A 7660-nucleotide genomic window follows, 5' to 3' on the forward strand; every position below is an offset into this window, starting at 1 on the left:
TTAAGTATTCATTCATTGCTCCATTTTTTATTAATCAAAGACATATATAATTGCCCATTGGAGCTTGTGATCAGCATGAGAAAGGCAGCTGAGCCAGCTGTGGGGCTATCATTCCGGCCCAGAGCAAGTGGGCTGACAGCTTCCTTGACCTGTGTGGCCGTTTCCCCAGTAAAAGCTGTATTTGCCGGGAGAGCGTCTTGCGTATTCCATGCAGTCTGCAGACCCCCACGCCCAGCCTTCTGGATTCCCCCCTGAGGCCAGGGACTCGAGCTATTCCAAGCCCACACTTCTTTTTGATGAGACAGAAATAAGAGATTAGAAGAGTGGACGGCCCGGACCAGAGAGTATTTTCCAGATCTCCACCAAAGCACAAAGAATAAAGAAAGTGTGCCCACCAAAGTGACTGCCTGCATGGGTCAGGGGCACTCACCCCAGGTCCTATACCCAGGTACTCACCACAGCGCCGGGGAAGCTCTTGGCTGCGCTACCTGGAAGGTGAGGACCGCACTACCTTAATTACAATATTTGTCACCAAAGAAATATGAGATAAGTTTATGAAATCCTTGCAGGTATGGTAGGCCATCGCCAGACTGCAGATGGTACTGGGTTCTCCAGTTTCCCGATACGTAAACGGCCAGAGAAGCAGCTTTGAGGGGGACTTCGAAGGAATCTGACCAAGGTCGGGTCACCCTACAAAGTCTCAGTGTCTGCCCGACCCCCAAACCTGTGCTCGTAACCCTCCCAGTCTTAACATCGGATATTCGGACATTAGAGAAAACAAATCTTGTCTTAAAAAATTCATTGATGGAAACAACCATAAGGAAATCTAGCCGCCCGGGGACAAACAGGCCTTAAGATGTCAGATTTTTCTATCTTACTGCAAGACACAAAGACACTGAAATTAATTCAAGCCCTCTCTCCTGCTCTGGCTTACAGTTTGGTCTCCTGAGGACCTGGGGGGATCAGTGAGTGTGGGAATAGCAAGGGAGGAAGAGAAAAAAGTCAAAGCAAAGAGAGAGATTTTAAAATGTAAATCTGCAGAAACAGGTCCGAAAGGCCCAGCTCATGGGCTGTCTATGCATCCAGGACTGGAGCTCGGGACTTGGCACAGGTCACTGGGGCTTCGTCCTCCTTATCGTGTTATCTCGGGGGGGGGGGGGGGGGGGGGCGGCGGGGGAGGGGCTCCCCGCGTCCCCACCCTACACTGCCTCAATGTCTGCAGGAGGCACTGCCTCTAGTCATGCGACAGACTTGCTGAAATTGTTGGGACAGAATATTAGAATGTTCTCTGAAGCGTTCCCACTTACTCTGGTTCGAGTTCCAGCAGCTAGCTGAGGCAGACGCCATTCCCATCCCTTGCTGCCTCGCTCCGATGAGGATTGATGTGTAACATCAGAGAGAGGACTGATTATAACAAGGTCTGACGGGGCGCCCGACGTCTTCATTCCTTTGCTCTTTACTTCCTTCCTTCCCCTTCACCCTGCGTCTCTTTTTATTGATTGATTCCCTCAACCAACAGACAGGGTGCACTAGGCTTCGTGGCCGGGCTGGGATTCAGAGAGAAGAGATTCAGCGCCTTCCCTCAAGGAACTCATTCTTTAGTTAGGGAGTCAGACCATGAAACCCAGGCAGAAGCCAGCCCAGCACATCCAAAGGCGTGGAGCCTTGACAGAGGGAGAACATTCAGGAACGAGCTAGAGCAGAGGCTGACCATGGTAGTTGCTCAAAGCCGGAGCGGCCAGCTAAGTGAAGGCATTTGGACTTGGGCCCATGTCAGTCGTCAGTCACGTCCTATTGATCCTACCCCTTAATACACCTCCTATCCATCCTTGACCGCTGTCCTGCTCAGACGCTCATCATCTCTCACCCGGACGTTACCTCCTTCCAGACCCACACCGTTCCGCTGCAGCAGTTGATTTCCACGGTCCCCAGTTGGTGACACTACTTAACTGCTCAAAACCGCTCAGAGGCTAGAGTTCCAGTCAGCCGACTGGTGAGGGCCAGTCCAGGCCCTGGGACACCAGCCATGGGACATTACTGCATCAGAGGGAAGAGGAAAGCACTGAACTGGATCTCTTGCCTCCCATACAAGTACCAGTGCTGGGGGGCTTTTCCCTCCCATGATCATGTCTGGATATCCAGGGTCCACCCTGTGGATGTTTTTGTCGCAAGGGGGTGTGTGTATTTAGATCGGGGAAGAATGGTTTGGCAAACAAGGCAGTTCGGATGAGGTGCACCAAGCACCCTGGGTGGGGCACAAGCAAGTGGCCGGTCTTCAGCAGGGCCACCTTCCAGTGCAGGCCCCCCACCCCTTACCCCCCCCCCCCCACACTCCTTACCCTACCTCCACCCCAGCACTGAGCTGTTTCCTCAAACCTCCTCCAGATAACCTCAGCCAGGACCCGCCATCCACACCCTGTCGTCACTTTCCGGGCAAGGTGAACCCACTCTTTCCTGCCCCTCGTCCCCTCCTAAGTTTTGATATGTGGAGACACCGTGAGCCATTCGTGAGCCATTCGTATAAAGGGCTTTGCTTTCTGATCGGCCAAACGATCAAGCAAACAAAACAAAACACAAACTTCTTTGTCCTTTCAGGATCCTGTCTCCTGTAAATCAAAATGTTTGGTTTTCCCGGCTGGGGTCTTGAATGAGCTTCTTTTGGAAGTCAAAAGATAAGCAAACATTTTCTCTTTCATTTCAACTCAGGAGAAGATGCGAATCATCTTGAGGCAATATCAAAACAAAACCAAATTCCCACACTGATATTGGGCCACTTAGTGATCTTACTGATTCCTCTGAGCTCAGTTTCCTCATGTATGAAATTGGAAGCAGGCTGTTGGATGGATTCAAGATAACGTAAGGAAATCACCCAACTCGTACCCTAGCTAACAAATAGCAACTAGGGGCACCTGGCTGGCTCGGTTGGATGAGCACACGATGCTTGATTTCAAGGCCATGAGTTCGAGCCCCACGTTGGGTGTAGAGATTACTTAAAATAAACAAATAAAACGTGATGAATAGCAGCTATTGTTGTCACCAAAAATGATTTAATTACTGAAGAGCAAAGAGGAAATCATGAAATCATTTTGAGGAGGATTGCAAAGTGCTCCTAACCTAAAAGAGAAATAAATAAGGAAGAAAAAAAAAACCCAAAATATTGTATAATGGGTGAGTTTGGCCATTTGTCCCAGAAGCCCTACCCCAGAGAACTGATCTCTAGGCAGCGTCCAGATAAATGCACATCAGTGTCAGCCGGGTGTCCTGCCCCGCTTGGCCGGGCTTGTCCAAGCAGGAGCTTGGTTGATTACACTCTGAGCTGCAGGAAGGAAGTCTATTCAGTGAACCAGAGTAAACAGGGAGGGGAAGGAGTCTTACTGGTGACCTTTCAGGGTATCTCCCACTGCCTTCAGAACAGCTCCGACAAGGGTGGGGAGCTTCTTGGATGAAGTCCTGAATGAAGACGAGTCCTCCTTGCTCTGGGAAGACCTTTCTGTAACCGAGGGTGAATCCTAAAGCCACCCAAGAGGCACCCGGGAGAGGGGGCTGCCCCAGCCTGTCAGGTCAGCCCCTCATCCCTGGTGGATGCTGGAGTCAGAAGCCATTGCCACCAGATCAGCCTCCCTTCCACCATGCAGAGAACAGGGAGCTTCTGAGCCAGTCCCTGTGATAGAAACGGGAGCCCCGGGCCCCACTGCACTCAGCCCTGAAAGCCTCCGGATGCTCCACTCAGCTCTAATTCCACGCTCATGAAGCAATCGTGTATTGGTAACTCGACTTCGGTATAGACTTTGGTAGAAACAGAGTGCCATGGGTGCACTGACAACCTCTGCATCTCCGAGGCTGAGGACCGGGCTGGGGGATGCTGTTGACACCAAGGGCTGCCCCCCCCCCAAGAGTAAATATCAATAGTACCCAATGTTCACTGAGCACTGACCACCTTGAGGCACTATTCTAAGTGCCTCGTACTTATTCTCTCATTGAATCTCCTAACAACCCTATGAGAGCAGGCGTTGTGATTAGCATCCATTATCTGGGCCAACTGAGGCCCTGAGGGATTAAGCCATTCCCCCAACTTCACATCGGGAGTAAGTGGCAGGGCTGGGATAGAAATCAGAGCCCCGTGCTCTTAACCAGTACCCCACCCAGCCTCCCTGAGGGGGCTCCCCCAAGCTCTAGACAGAGCATGAGCTCTGGAATTGGGCTGCATTGAGTATCAACTATTAGTCATAGGAACGGGGGTGGGAACCTCGTTCAGAAGGCATCGTTGATTGAAACAAGAGAGAAGCATCACTTTCCACTCTGCCATGGGCCTGCGTCTCCCAGCCCTACTCACCCAAACACCCCCACAGGCATGCTCACGAAAGCAACAGGATTTTCCAGATGTCCAGCTCCCCCATGAAAAGAGGAACAAGAAAGAGCTGGGGCCAATGGAACGCTCTATACTTTTGCTGTGGGGAAAGGCAAAGAGAAGCAGAGAGAATCTGGAACCGTTTTCTTGGTGCTACAGGGGTAGGGTGCAGGGATATCAGAAATTCACTGGGAGAAGCGAGGGGAAGGGAATTGGAGAAAAGTGGGATCTCCGCTTGGCAGGAGAGCCCATGTATGATGGACTCACCCTTCCTCCCTGCACTGGCTGGAATCAAACCCGAGGGGAGACTAGAAAAGGCCCCTCAGGATCTGTAGACAGAACATACTGGACAAAGAAGCAGGAGGCCTGGGCTTTGGAGCCCCTAGCCAGGCAATCTAGAGCATCCTTCCCTCTGGGAAAGCCATGAAGCGAGTGCTGATGTCTCGCAGCCCTCACTGGCGGCCACACGGGGCCTCAGGCAGGGCCTGAAGGTAAGCCAGGATCCGCTGTGGGTGTAGCAGGCTGCCTCCTGACGCCGCCCTCCCCCCCCCCACACACACACAGAGGAGGGCAGCAAAGGCCTAGAAGGTGCGCATGCCCTGGGAGTCTCTGCTTGGAAGCTGAAATGGCCTGATGGTGACTCAGAAACCACGGATGTTCTTGAGGCTGATGGGTTCTTATAGATTGTACAGGCAGCTCCCTTCGTGGGCTGCGAAACCACAGGATGGGCCGTGACCACTCTCAAGGAAGGAGCCTTACACGGCAAAGAGCCCTCTGAATCTTAAAGCAAACACAGACTCCGCTCCCTCCGAGACCAAAGCACCTCTGGGGATGCAACAGGCCCCAACGGGGACCCCTGTCCTAGAATTCTCCTCAATGAAAACATCATTCGGGGTAGTAATACAGGCAACAGCAATGACAGCCTTTCACCAAGTGTTACTTGAGGGCCAGGCATTGTGTTCAGAGCTACATGTGTTATATATATAATCATTTCATCCTTAAAGCCACTCCAGAAGGTAGCTGCTCTCATTTTGCCCCCTTTCGAAATAAGGAATCTGAGGCCTAAGGGAGACAAAGTAACTTGGCCACATCGCACGGCCAATAACTGGGAGAGATAGACATTCAACTCAGGTCGGCGGTCTCCAGGGCCTGTGTTTTTAACTACATTTTTATGCCATAGTGTCCCTCGTCCTGTGCCAATGTCCTCCTCCTCCAGGAAGCCCTCCTTGATGCCCCCTTCCTCTACACAAAAGTCCTCTCTCCATCCTCTTGGGTCTCGCAGCATATCTTTTTATACCATTATTTGGACATCTCCCTTATACTACTTTGTAGCATTTGCCTCCCAGACTCTCCCTGGGAGTTTGGCCGTTGTGATGAGGTGTGGGGGAAACGACCTACACTAAACAAACTCATACGAGACTGGTTGATAAACCTGGAAGGCGGTTTATTAATTTACACTGAGAAATGAAACCAGCCGGCAGACGGGAATCCTGAGGTTGACTGGTCAGCACAATCTCTTTCAGGAAGGATAGACTTTTGGGAAAGGAAATCAATACCAGAAGGTTCTTTGTTCAGTACAAAGTCAGAGTGAAGGGAGTTGACGGACTGACACTTAGGTAAAGCCTGACACACCCCTATAAAGCCTCCTACCTGCCAAGGAGTCCGGATCCAAGGCAGGGATCCCTATGGGTATCCTCTTCTCTGGATAGTGCTGGATTGTTCTGGATCCCAGGAAGATCCTGCCTTTCTGGCTGCCTGTATCATGACTGTGCCTAGCCTTTTTGTTAGCTTGTTTGTTTAGATTATTTCTGCATACCTGATAGAACGGAGAGGGAATTTACCATTGAGACCCAGTGAAGAAGAAGAATCAATACTATACTGCCCTTTGCAGAGCCTTGACTTCCACGTGGCCATTTCATCTCTGTGCTGCTCTGCAACAGAGGGATGGCAGATGGCAAAAAAAAAAAAAACATGGAAGCCAGACTGCCTAGGTCTGAATCCCGGAGAGTCGGTTTCCCCATCTCTCTGTTGCAGATAATAATAGCACCCTCCTCATCATTTGTCGGGAGAGTGCAACGAGTTAGTACACATAAAATGCTTAGAACAGTGTCTGGCATCTGGTAAGCACTCAATACTTGTTAGTGATGATTAATAATTCATTTTATAGATGGAAAAACTGAAGCCCAGAGAGATAAAAAGTCAACTAAGATCATGCAGCCAGTAAGTGGCGAAGCGATCATTCAAAAGCAAACTGGCTTCCTTCAGGTGCCAAGGGTTTCTCCCAAACCCAGTTTCTTAGCCTTCACCCTTCATGAGAATCCCAACAGGAGCTTGTTTAAAAATGCAGATTCAGGGGCGCCTGGGTGGCTCAGTCGGTTAGGCGTCCAACTTCAGCTCAGGTCATGATCTTATACTCCGTGAGTTCAAGCCCCGCGTCGGGCTCTGTGCTGACAGCTCCGAGCCTGGAGCCTGCTTCGGATTCTGTGACTCCTCTCTCTGCCCCTCCACCTCTCACTCTGTCTCTCTTTCAAAAATAAATAAACATCAAAAAAAATTTTTTAATAAATAGATAAATAAAAATAAAAATGCAGATTCACCACCCACCAGAAAGGGTAACCTTTAAAAGGATGAAACCATCAAGGTCTGGCGAGGACGAGGCACAACCAGAGGGAGTTAGGTAGGCACCGTCACTTGAGAAAGATATTTGGCAGTTTCAAGTGGAGCGAGAAAACACCTGGCTGGTGTCAGCCAGGGTCAACCACGGGAGAGAACCACTCTTGGTGAGGTGCTCGGGGATTCAGCCCTACTCACTGTGGGAGCTGGTTAAGCACTCTTGGGAAACTCTGGTCTTTGCTTCTCAAGTTGGAGCTTCGATGCCACAGGTCAGACAGCCAGGAACAGAAGGTGGATCTGGAGGAGATCAAGGAACAGGCTGGACCCCATAAGCTCTAACCGGAACCACCACCCCCCCCCCACCGAAGGATGAATTTCTGAATCCCAGAAACCCGTGTCAGTTTTGGCTGCGTCTGTCACCAACGATGTGGGTATTTTGCAGAAGCCAGTGTTTCGCCACCAGCTAAACACAGACACACGTGGCTCAGGAGGAGGAACCAGCTGCTTGTTCCTGTCAGCAAGGGGTGTCAGCGGAGCAGCCACAACATGTGTGAGCTACAGAAGGACTGCTGATTCCCTTCCACTTTCCAAATCCCCTCAAGAATCCCCCCTCGTGGCCCCACCCCAACCAGAAACATAAGGAAGAGAATCCTGTGTTAGCCACCACACCTACCCTACGATCAGGCAATTCCACTCTAG

Source organism: Felis catus, chromosome D1 (genome assembly GCF_018350175.1).
Source record: "Felis catus isolate Fca126 chromosome D1, F.catus_Fca126_mat1.0, whole genome shotgun sequence".
Classification (NCBI taxonomy): Eukaryota; Metazoa; Chordata; class Mammalia; order Carnivora; family Felidae; genus Felis; species Felis catus.